The following is a 13,444-nucleotide window of genomic DNA, read 5'->3' on the forward strand; positions in this document are numbered from 1 at the left end:
AATGCAAACACACATACTGTACACAAACACACACACTGAAGTCATGCACACACTTGCGCTCCGTCTTTGCTCTCACACTTGCAGAGATACACTTACGACCGACCACACACATATACTGCATGTCCGTGTATCTTCACACACTCTGGAAAGATGCAGGGTAGATTAGATTAGAGCTCTATTTGTTGTCGAGGAGGAAATTCATTTCCACAGCCAGCCAGTTGCAGGTACATTCATACAAGACAGTTATTACTCTGGCACATGATTTGACACAGACCAACACACCATCATAGAGGGAATGCACTCATAACAAGAAGACACTGCTGTAGAGAGCGAGAAAAAAAAGCAGTCCGGGGTGTTGACGGCATACGGAGCAAAATTATGCGTCAATAGTAAATGTGAGATAGTATACGAGCATATAGAAAGCACATTTGCCTAAATGCTTTCCCTGAGTGTATGCTAAGGTTGGCCGTCTGAACACACACACACACTTACACGCACATGCTCGCAAGCATACTGTATAGGACAATTACTCACATTAAACACCAACAGATGCCATCTTGATTAAATTTGACCGCACAAACACAAATGGAGGCGAGTGGGTCTGCGTCAAGGGTTCCCAGAGCATATGCCATGCAGGTCGTCGGGAGCCCGGGAAAGTAAGCAGGATCTCAAACCGCCTGCTGCTGTTGCCTTGCTGACAACACACCATGGAAAGTACCCTCAGACCCCCCCACCCGCAGCCTCCCTTGAGACGCCACAGGAGCATGACCCACCATCCGGCCCTGCTTCGAGATTCGGTCCAGAGATGTAAACACAGGTGAAGGAACTATGTTAGAAATTCACCGTACGGTTAGCTGCTGACCTTGTTAATAGCAATGCTGCAGAGACACGGTGGAGGTGTAAATTGGACAATCATTTTTTTTACTTTTTTTTCTATAATGAGCTATTTCTGTGTTTTTCACAGCTTCTGGCTCCACATCAAAGTGAGAAACGGTACAACTTGTTTATCCCAAGGTTGCAAAGTCAAGTAAGATTCATGCCCCCGACCTATACCAGCACAGATCAAAAGTATTGGGCCTTGTAATATGATCACAGTGGGAGTGCACAACGTGAGTTAACTCGCTCTTTCGAGGGGAGGGTGAAAATAAATGTGTGATCCTTATCTTGCATTGCCCATAACCCATGCAGGCATGGTGGTGGCATGCATCGATAAACTCATAAACAAACTGTAATTACTAGCCCATTAGAGTCAGGCCCTCCCAAACACAGGCTCATAATCCGCACACAGGAGAAACGGAGGCTCGTCGCTCATTTTCATATAACCCACTGAGCGAAAAAAAATACTAAATGATTTGTGACTGGGGGACAAACAAACCAGTTTGATATAAGGAGCTTACACCCTCTCAAAAGAGATGTTGCAATATTGACGCTCGTGCTCATCGTTTGGCTGTTTGAATTTCAGCGCGGCTTAATTTATAAAGGGAGGTGATCACAAAACAGAAGGCAAATTGTTGTTTTATTTGAGGTAACTAAACATGTACTCCTCAGCCGGGAGTAATCAGGAAAATAATCACTTCAGGCTTGAGTGAGTATGAGGATGATAGCCTTGTTGTTTGAACTGGACCTCGCGGAGTGCAGTTTGTTTTCCCCTTAACGTCTAGACAGAAAGTCTCTTGACAGTCCAGGCCATGCTTTACTCGGAGACAAACCCAAGTCCAGAGGGATCTGAGGCGGGAACTCTGAGTTCACTCATTATACCAGGCAAGTATCTCACTGGCTCTAGATGTCACTCTGCAAGCCTGAGCCAGGCCTGTCGCACTTTGAATGATACAGTGGCCTTTCTGTGACATTTTGGACATTAATATTGCAGGGATTCTTTATATCCCCTCTCCATACCCTTATGCCTTCTTACCGAGTCCTTCAAAGGCAACGGTCAAGTCCTCTAACCTGAGAAATATGGAATTGTGCGTCTTTCCTTTACCTGCTAGTCGGATAGAAGGGATATGCTGTGATCCACTAAGACTGTGTGTGTGTTTGTTTGCATGTCTATAAGCTATGAGAGCATATTCTGCCCAAATCGCCTCACTTCTAACCTTCAATGGACGCAGTATGACTGAGTGATCAAGCCCACATCTACCTCAGCGCCTTTCTGTGGTGACATTTCGCCAAACCACAGGCAATCGAGGCCACCCTGATCTTCCTCAGCCCATGTTTATTCAAGAGCAAGGTGGACCATCTGAGTCGGGGTGCGTGTGACGACGGGAACAGCTTGAAAAAGAAGAAGTTTATCCAAGGAACACAAGTAAAATTGCTAATAGCGTGAGGGTAGAGATGAAGACAAAATCAGTGTGCATAGCAAAACAGGGCGAAAGCTATATATAAATATACAGTAATCTCAGTTGGTTTGTTAAAATACAAAGCAAATCTGCTGATCTGCAACTACGAAATTTTTGCTTTTGTCTTTAAAACACGTCCTTTCTATTTTGGGACTCCTCAAAGGATCTGATCGTTGATTATTCATTACATTTATATAAAATGTTTTTTTAAAAATGCAAACAAACATTTAAAAAACGGCAGGAATTATCTCACTGCATCGTGCCTCCATGACTGATTCTTCAAAGTGTCATTTTCCAATAATTAGCTGGCAACTAGATGTCTTAAAAATTGCACTACATTGCGGAGTATTACTAAAGTCAGAAAAACAGGAGAGAAAGCTTGTGCTCCCTTGCATCAGGAATAAAAATGCCTTTAGGCCGCATGTAGTAAATAATAACTGCCGATGCTTGAGGGAGCAGAGAGGTAGTTATTAATTATACCACGATGTGTTCAAGCACAAGGTATTAGCCTCTCCTGCACTAACCGCTAACCGGTGTTTGACCGGCACTGAGCTCTATAATACGTCTGCAGGGACACAGGAGGTTCTAATTAATCCTGAGCTGACGGCCAAGCCAGGACGTCCCTCGGGAGGCATCGGGGAAAGCAAGGAGTATCAGCACGCTTATCCACCGATTAGACTCGCCGTCCTCGCCGGGATGCTGGAAGGCGATGCTGGGCTTAAGGGCCGCAACTGTTCTCCTCTGACCTGGTTAAGTGAAGCGATGGTGCTTTGCTAAATGTCTCGTTTAAAGACAAAAAGTGAAAGTGATCAGTTTTTATAACTAATCTGTCAGTCAATCGAAAGCATCGCGAGCGCGTGTCATTAATACATAAAACAGAATATTCATATCCTGTCTGACTCACTCAAACTTTCCTCTGCTGAAAAGGTTGTGTGACAGAGGATGAATCTCATGCATGTTTGTCAATATAATTTGTTCTCCCCTTCACCCCAGAGGACTACGCCAGTCCCTTAAGGTTCCCGACTCAAATGCCAACATCTGTCTGGCAACGGAGCCAGAACGAGACAGACTAGGACACCTTCATCAGAGGTATTCTCTGGTTGACAGAAGCCACAAGGTGGAATCAGAGAGATGAAATTATGGGCGAGCCGAAAGAACCTCGAGTATGCAAATCCCTCCCTGCATGTTAAACCATCCATCTTGATTAATATTTCATGGGATGAAAATCTATTAATTAGGAAAAAGTAGAAACTTTTCTGGAAGTAGCTAAGGCCTTTGTTTTATTGTTTTTGTGTTTTTTTCTGATGTATGTCTCTGATGCCATTTCCTGGACGCTCATCTTGGAAAAATGGAGACAAAACATCAAGTAATAACGGGCCAAAAAAGCACCGCCAGCTTCTCCTCCGCCTGGAATTTATGACGCGCTGTGCAAAGCGAGGCCAAATATGCTGTAGGTCCAAAAGCACTGATATCCACAAACAATTTGGCATGGCCACTCACACTTCTCCCCATTCACTAACATTTTATGTGTGTTTTACTTGGCACCATCCACCCCCTCCTCCCCCAAGCCCACTCAGCTGATAGCAGTGGGTGAGAGCGACACATCGCAGTGCCACGCACTTTCTACCCCACCGCTTTCATTATATTGTCATTTTGAATTATCAGCAGCAATGGACTGGCAAGGATGACTGACACATTCCTGCGAGCGGCAGCAGCTACAGCCTGGCTCACCGGCGTGTTCTGGCAAGCCCCGCTTTGCGCCGTGCCAGACAGGAGAGGGCCGGCCAAGTGTCTGGCCAAGGGGCTGCACTAATACCGCATAAATAGAGGGGGGAATCCCCTGCCCCTATACTGGCTGAAAACAATACATCTGTGTTGAAGTGGAAGGTGGTATTACCTGTAAAGACATGTGCTCATCCTAAGATTATATGTAACTGAGGAGAAAAGTCACATGAAGACGCTGCGATGCAGATGTGGTAGGGTGAGTACATTTTAATAACAGCACTGGATCCATTACCAAATGTCAATTTCAAGTCAAGTGATATAATTGAATAAAACACATGCTCTCTTTGCCAGAAATATGAGGCACTATAACTAATGTGTCAGTGAAAACCTATCTGAAACAAGCAGGGGTGACAGAAAAGATATCACTATAAAATGCGGTTTTAGCAGTAAATTAGATCGTGGAGCAACGGATTTCACCATAATTTGCATTCTGCATGTAAGCAGTGTCGAGCCAAAAATACTTGGCGCAACACCACAGCGGCGGTCTCAGAGGGCTTAACAGCACAAGCGGAGAGCAAAAAGTGGGAGAGAAAGACAATGAAAATGAAGAAGGGGTGGGGGGGTGGTAGCTGAGAAAGTGAGAAAAAAAAGAAAGGACTTGCTAATAAAAAAAGGAGTCCCAGTACAGCGGGGCGATGGCCAGGATGGAGTCTTGTGGGACGTTACATTTCACAAGACGCTGGGATCCACATCAACCAGTTAGCAGCGGTTTTACAGCTATGACTGTGGTGAAAACCACTTTGTTGCCTAGGATGTAAATTACGTGTTCATACAGAATCACGGGCTCTGACACTGAAAGGATCCAAAATACTGATCCTCTGTGTTTTCCACTCACCAGACATGAATATGTATTACAAAGCCATAAAGAAAAAAAGTATTCAGATGTCTCATATTTGGAAAGTCTGGGCATTATTACGGCTCGAGTTGCCGGGTAGGACTCGCTCAATGAACATGAAAATCGTTGAGCCACTTACTGTCTTTGTGTGCGACTTCGATGACATGAGGCTGCACTCTGGCTGTGCACTTTCCCAGGACTGCAGCTCCTTAAAGACACTTCATCGGCTCGTCCTGCGGTTCACTTAAGAGTAGTTGTTAGTGAAGTTGTTAACAGTTACGTTTAAGCTGATTTGTCAAGCAGACGCAGGGCAATTTGTTGACAACTGAGACCGCAAGGTTACGTGAAGACATGAATCTGTCTGAATGACTGTTCTCAAAGCTGTAATCGAACTTAATCTGGAAAGGAGAGAGAAATATGTATAGGTGAAAAAAGGAGAGATTAGATGAATCCTGTTTGCTTCTCTTGGAAAACTATCTCACTGTTTAATATTCCAAGATTGTGCTTTAGAAAAGCTTTCTAAAAGACACATTTTAAACGTCTTTCTTCCCACTTTTGACACGTAAATCAGGAAAATATTAAGAGTCTGATTGGTTGCATTTAATTCAAACAAGTGTTTGTCTAAGGGAAACGGGGTTCTCCCAGATGTGGGCCCCAAACACACACACAGCACCGCAGCTTACCCTGGTTGTGTAAGTGCTAACTGCTGTGGGTGAGCGTTTTTTTTTTTTCCCCTAGTTTAAAATCTCATTGTGGAGTTTTCATGTCAGCCCATCCACACCTCTCTGTGATTCTTGGAAAAGCACTCAGACTGCTGTCAAACTTATTGAAATCAGGGTGAGGCAGATAGGACGGTGCTGTAAGCCATCGGCTCCTATTCTGGCACACGCGCACATCGAGAAAATGCGCTTTGGGGCCAGCGCTTGGGCTCCCGAGTTGCAGGAATGAAGTTGTTGCTGTTAAACAATTCGATTTACAGACAGAAAGTCGTCCTTTGATTTTGGTATGAACAGATTTTCTTCCTCCGAGAGTTGAAAATGAACATGCTTGTTTTTTTTTTGTCTTTCGTTCTTTCTTTCTACGTAATTTCAGTATTAAAGGGAATGAGTGTTTAAGGCCACAGCTGAACTGACTTGAGGACCAGTCGCTTAAACTAACTCTGCCCATAAACATCCTGACGCCAGTTAATTGTTGGTTTGAAGATCAGCAGCCCCCCCACCCCATCCCTTTCCCACCTCCCCTCTCAACTCTGCTTTCCTTTTTTCTCACACTTACTCCGTCTTTTCATTCCATCCTTAAACAATGAATGTAATTTTTATAGCGAAAGTCAGATAGAGCGGGCGAGGCGCGGAGACAGAAACAAAGTAATGGGAGCGAGGGAGCGACTGAGCAGCGGTGGTGTGAGAAGGGGCGTATGGCACCCATTATCTTGTTTATTAAAAGCAAGTTTCTTTCCTTCGCTCCCTCCTCCCCATGCAGCTGACCGCAGATATTTCCAAGGGCCTCGCTCTGCTGTTCTGTGCCTACTTCACAGGCAGCTGGAAGGGTCACAGAAGTTGAAACCAGAGGGTGTCAATCGCCTGTTTCGCTTTGTGACCCACTGGAGGCATCTCAAAGCCAAAGAGAAGAGTGCATGTGTACGAGCAGTATGCGCCTGTTTGCATGTGCGTGTGTATAGCTGAGCATAATTTATGTGTGCATGTGCATCTAGTGATGAAGCTCCAATAAAACAAACTATGAGGAAAGGGAGAGACTGCGCGCACTGGAAACTGCAAGACCTGCAGCTCCCGACGAAGCTGGAGCTCATCGTTCAGAGAGAACTGCGTCAAGAACGTGTTTAACCATGCAGTTAAGCATTTATTTTTCTCTTTCTCACCAATTAGTTGTTAAGGATTTAGGTGCTGTTGTAGTGCTGTGTAACTCGCCAACTGCTAAATCGTGCTTAGCTGCTAATCAGCAGTTACTAGCACGTGAAAATAATGCTGGACTCAACTGATTTGAAGTAATCGAAAGTCTTTTTTTTTTTAAAGCAGTTCCTTGTTCCTTTCAAACAGACAAAGATAAAAACAGACCTCTCATTGCAAGGCATCACCTGTCTCCTTTGTAAGCATGGTTTAGCTGCCATACAGCTAGTTAGCTAATTAAGTTTGCATGTCTATAAGCACACAGATCGATCTATGAAGTAAGCATACAGATTGACAAAACTGTTTTGTGTTAAAGTAAATCAAAGTAATATGACATGCAAGTACCACAAAGGCACATGGAGAAGTTAGCTAAACAGCAGCAGTTTAGCTAGGCTCTTTAGCTAAACTGCTGCTTTAGCTAAAGAAGATCCATTCACAGGCTGTCTGTGCTCAGTTTTCTATTCTGTTCAGCAATTTATAAAGTTTACTAATCGTTATCCACACATTTTTATATGTCCTGTATCACCCTTTAATATGAAATAAAGATTTTCTTAAAAAACTGATTGTGATGAAGAAACATGTTGCAGGAGAGTGCAAAGGCCAAAAGACGCAAACTCTCAGCGCTCTTTGGCAGTTGAGCCTACAGGACATTTCCACCGCTCAAGCCTTGCACCAACTGATTTGACTCTGTAACCTCTTTACCAGGGAATCAAATGCAACTGCGGTTAGTCTGGACTTCCTGGGAGTGAATCAGGAGCGCTGGGAGCAGTGCTGTGCTTCACAAAGAGATGAGATAGAGGACACCTTTTTGTTTACCAAGTTGTCGTTTTTTCATACACTGCGACTGTTTCTCACACTCTTCACACGACTGTATAAAAATAATAGACTACATGAATATGAGGATGAATAAATTGTTTGTCTTTGTCTGTTCTGTGGACTTCTCACTCTGCCCATCTGGATATTACTATTGTCTAGTCCTCAGCACCACCTCCTGCCCTACATCCATGAATCTTCTCCGTGGCCTCCCTGTTTTCCTCCCTGGCAGCTTTAACATCCTTTGCTCAGTATATTCGGTATCTCTCCCTTTTTTGCACTGAAATCACTGTAGTTACTATAAGGTTGCACTGGGAAGCAATACGAGGTTAAACATTATAAATCTACTATTAAAACAGCCATTGGCTTAGTGTTTTTAGGTCATCAGTTGGTCTATGTATGGATTTCTGGCATAAAACAAAAACCATGTATAACATTTCAGACAGCTAACACAAGTCCAAGATGTTAAACACAAACAGCATAAATGAAACACACAAGGCAGCCCAGAAACAAAGCAATAATATTTAATAGTGAATAAAAACAAAAGTAAAATATAAATTAAACATTAGGACCTACTTGTTCTGGAGGCTTCGCAGTAAATCCACGTCCAGCATGACTCAGTCATTTAGAGGTAAATTCACATGTTATCCAAATGTTTTTTCATGTCATCCAACACAGAGTTCATGGCTGTGTTTTATATGTTTTCCATACTGTATCAAGATGCCCACATGTTACCCTGCAGACACTGAGCAGTACTACTGTATATGAAGTGAGGCAATTTTACTGCTGGTAAAACTGGCTGTAAAACATCTGAAGCATTTCTGTATCTCCTCCATCTCCTGCTACAGCAAATGGGTTTCAGACTTGAAGCATTAACAGTGGAAATCTGCACAGAAACTTAATTCATATGGTTTTATTGGCGTTGTCATCAGTTCACGATATGAATTGTTCACATGAATGAATTAATCGCGTGGCTTTAAAAAAGGCACTCGTGATGCTGCTTGTGTATCCTGCATAGATGAAGTGTCGAGGCTGGGTTCTCAGGGCGATTTTCTTGTGTTGTGGGTATTTTCTTCTGGAGAACTGTTAACACAATACAGATTTCAAAAAGAATTTATGAGAGATTTAAATAAATATATTTTTGCCAGTCGTGTATTCACTGCAGTTGTCGCAGCTCCAGATCATCTCTGTCATAAACATCACAAATTAGCATTCTGGTATGTGTGGTTTGCAGTTTTGGGAGAGACTTGGTCATGTTTGCATACACAGACTGGAGTGTCATCAGGAGATCATTAGAGTAAGTAATATTTCAGCTTTTGGGCCACAGTTTTCATGTTGAAAGACCTTGACCTTCGTTCGACACTCAAAATTATATTTGACATGGTTTTATCATCTTGATTCTTTGTGACGTTCCATAACTGTATGAGAATTTATTGTAAAAACATGGCTTTTAAATTATGCTTCAGAAGTTTATTACTGGAGAAAAAACATTACTTCCAACCTCCAAGTTGAAAAACGAGGCTAATGTTGAAGAATAAAGCTGGAGTTCCTCTTATTTCCCCTTGAGGCTGGTTAAAACAAGGCAACTCAATACAGAATCACATGTTAAAATACAGCAAGAGAATGCTTTCCCCATCACAACATCTCTACAGGAAGCGATTTAGTCCTAGCCAAAGAATAGTATCGATACCAACTCTGGTATCAACATCGGGTCTATACTAGCACTTTGTTTTTATCCCTAAGATTCAGTATGTAGCAAATTATGTTAAATAAATTTTTTGGGAAATGAAAAAATATACCTTAATCATGCACTGTGAAAAACGATGAAACCTTTTATTTATAGCCTGCAGCAGATTTAAACAACAGAAGTTGACCCAAAGTGCTTTAGGCTACGTCCACACGTACACGGTCCTTTTGTCCACACGTAAACAGCGTTTTGGATCACTGAAAACTGAGATTTTTAAAAACTCCTTCCAGGGTGGAGATGTTTTGAAAACTTTTAGCATTCACCCGTGGACGCAACGTCAAAGGTGTGCGCCTTTTATGACGTCACTCTGTGCGCCACGTTATTGTTTACATGAGATTAATTTCAACATTAGCGGGTACAGACAAAATACTGTTGCAGTTAATCTTACTATGTACAGTTTTTACACACATGTACACACACAGTTACTGTCCCTCCATTTAGAAAGACGTCAGCGTGAACTTCGGATGTGGCTTCTACAGTCAACACAGAGCTCTCACAACCCAAATCACAACATTGGTTTTGAATAAATTTAATTTTTTAACATTAAACTTATGTATGCTGTATGTGTTTTGTCCATTCCTTAAGTTGTGAGTCTACACCAGCCAAAATACTGTCGTTAGTTATTAACATTTGAAATGATGAAGGCACTTGAAAAGTAACACAAAATTAGCTGCCCTCCCAGAAAAACACAAAAACTTTTCAGAAGTACTTAAGGCACAAAACCCTGTTTACTCTTTCCCTCCCAGGCTACTAGATTTTGGATTGGCCAACATTTCTGCATTGTTAGGATTTGGCATTCACATGTGGACGGAGATATTTTTTCAAAACTGCACGTGTGGACGGGATTTAAAAAAATACTTGTGTATGTGTGGATGTAGCCTTAGATGCAGGCCTGCTTATGTTCCTGGTCTTCAAAAAAATGTGCACTTTTGATTCTTCTCATAGCTCATGACACACTGCTCCCCTGTAGCTTCCTCTACTGCCCTACAGTGGCTTGGTTTCGGCTCGGCTTTCGGTAGAGTTTGGGGAGGGGACACTTTGAATTACTTACCTGTCAATCAGTCAAAGAGACCCAGAGATGAGGCAAAGCTCAGGTGAACAACAGGTGAGATTAAAACTGTCAGCAATACCTGTCTACAGTACTATGCTTGCCAGTGGGCTTTATTACTTGGTAACACCATTAGATGCACCAGAGCTAATGTTGCATTTGAAGTTGTGTACTTAACTCATATTGAAATGCTTTTCCTGCATCTGATCTGTGCAGCTCACTAGCACATTCACTTAGCTTTATTAGATTTTATCGGACTAACTGCAAGGGGCCACACTTTCGTTTTGTCATATTTATTTAACTCCAAAATATTATAAACGTTTGATATAATCAAATGGCCTCAATTAATCTGCAGGTAAATAATGAGGATAAAGTCTGGCTCTGCTTGATAATCGGATAGTTTGCTCTCATATGTTCTCTTTAAAAGGCAAGAAGAAAGTCTGCATTTAGGAACTGTGGAGGACTGTGAGAAGCGTCAGCCTTCCACACCAGAGAGCTAAGTTTGAGTCACACACATTTTTAGAACATATCATTAATTACAAATATGTCGATTGGTTAGGTTTACTTAAAAAAATTGCTTTAGAAAAATATCCTCCTTCGATGTTAAAAAATTAAGTCTTTTATAACTTTGCCTTTTGTTGGTTTCCATGGTGACACACTACTTTTTGTGTGCATGTATTTGTGTTTTTTTTAGAATTTGCATGAGTTTTAGGAAATTATATTTCCTATTGAAGTTTTTTTTAATTTTTCGTGACCGTTAAGTCACGTAACGCTCTCCTACGTTGAGCGTATCACATGACAGAAACACAAACGGAGAACTTAACACATAGATGATAATAACTGCTGTATATCTGACGATGTCCATGCAAAGTTTCTCAGCAGAAAAGTTTTTATTATTATGTAAATTTTTGGGCAACCATTTACTCACCACGAGTTAAGTAGGTAGCTTTGCTAAGCTAAGCGTGTTAGCTAAGTGTGGGTAGTTTTCCAGTTTGGCCATTTTAATACAGGTTTTCTCGGTAACCATCTCAGGACCAGAATGCATTATCAAACTATTTTATTTTATTTATTATTTACTATTTAATTTAAAATATAGACATTGGGTATACACATGAAACATCGGGATACTAAACTGGATTGATGTTTTTTCCTTCCATCCCTAATATACAGATATATACACTACAATCTTTATAGTCTTTCTAAAAAGAAAATGAGGCTGTTAAATCAGGCATTAACAGCTCTACGCAACTATCACCACATGGGCACAATACTGTGGAGGTTTATATCACATTTTCATTATCTGTTATAGAATTATTAAACCCCCCGAACCATTTAAATTTAAAAGCGTGAAATAACCTCCAGAAGTTTCTTGAAAATAGAGGGTTGACATTTTTCTCAAATATTTAAATATTCATCCGCTTATATGAGTTTTAATATGCATAATACTTGCTAAGTCTTTTCAGGATTAGATTTCAGGATTCACTGAGGTTTTCAGGGAGGGAAATCACACATGATGATAGAAGAGTCATAAACCCATGAATCAACTATGACACACTAGTGAAAATACCCCCCCCCCCCCCCCCGAGTTAGTGAAGTTTGTTTGTATTTGTGTTACTAGAGTTTGATCACAAACGTTCAAGGTCAGCAGAAAACACACATTTAGAGGAAACAGCAATTAGCTTCAGTCTGCGGGACCTCAGACAATGAGGAAGAAAAGCCAAAGTCACCCAAACAATAGGGCCAAGTTTTTTGAATTGTAACACGAGGAGCAGAAAGACACACAATGACCTGCGCACAAACACACTGTGTGCAGGTCATTGTGCAGTATCATTATCTAATACATCTACAGCAGGAAAACAACCGTTATTCAATTTGCACCAAGCAAATCTCTAAGGCTGTTCAATTCATCAGGGCCAATTACTGATACAAAGTGCTGGAGGTTATCTTCTCTCGCCACATACTGCACTCATTCAGACATAGACCATCAGCTCTGTTATGAATCAAGGTGCTGCCTGTGTGGCTGCACAATGGGCTTTTGGTGGGGCTGGAAGCTGGGTGGTCCGACTATTTTACACTGCCCAGCGCAGTCGTACCGTAATCCCCGTGATGTTTCTCAGGGACGCAGATTTCAAATCAGTTTGCCTTAGATGAAGTCCTTATTCATTAGGAGGAATGCCGATAACGGATCAGCACCAGGGAAAGCGAGGCGATAGCTAGGTTGCCTGCAGCCACAGCAGGGCGCCGCACCTTCAGATCTGGTCTGTTGGGTTCTGTTTGCACGTCCTGCTTCGTGATCCCTTCTAATTGGCCATCATTACACCCCACATTACCCTATCAGGGCATGGCTAGAGGGGGAAACAGACCATGGTGGTGGATGGTACGCTTTGGTAAGTCTGAATTACACAACTCCGGGGCCATGACAAATATTGGTGCAGTCGATAACTGCTAATGTAAGCAATGGAACAGATGCCCACAGTGGAATAACAACAAATATAGTCCGGTTAACCTTCTCGCAAGGCTGCCTTTGACCAGTCAGAGAGGCGCAGGCTCGGTCAAGCGCACATGATGGCTCTCATTCAGCTGTGATTGTGTTTCACTCTGTTGTGTTAAGTGTTTATTAGTTTTAGTTTTTTGTTTGTGTGTGCGTGTGGCTGCACAGGCACATTTCTCCACGTGTGTGTGTGCTAGGTGTCTCCTGTTCTGTGCGGTCAATTGTAGTGTGATTTAATTGCAGCCGGTGTTTATGAAATCCACTACCACAACTTTAAAAATGGAAAGGCAATCCTTTATGGTAATAATCGGTCCTCGGCCGAACAAACAAAAGTGTGTATACACAAGTAAACGCACGGAGCAAGGAATCACTTGAGAGCGGCCAGAAAGTAAGATAAAGACGAAACAACAAAGATTACTTCCATATTTTTGTGTGACTCACGGGTTTAATTGTTTGTTTTTGCTCAGAGTCTCTGCTTATGTTAA

The sequence above is a fragment of the Astatotilapia calliptera genome, chromosome 15 (assembly GCF_900246225.1).
Source record: "Astatotilapia calliptera chromosome 15, fAstCal1.2, whole genome shotgun sequence".
In the NCBI taxonomy this organism is placed as follows: domain Eukaryota; kingdom Metazoa; phylum Chordata; class Actinopteri; order Cichliformes; family Cichlidae; genus Astatotilapia; species Astatotilapia calliptera.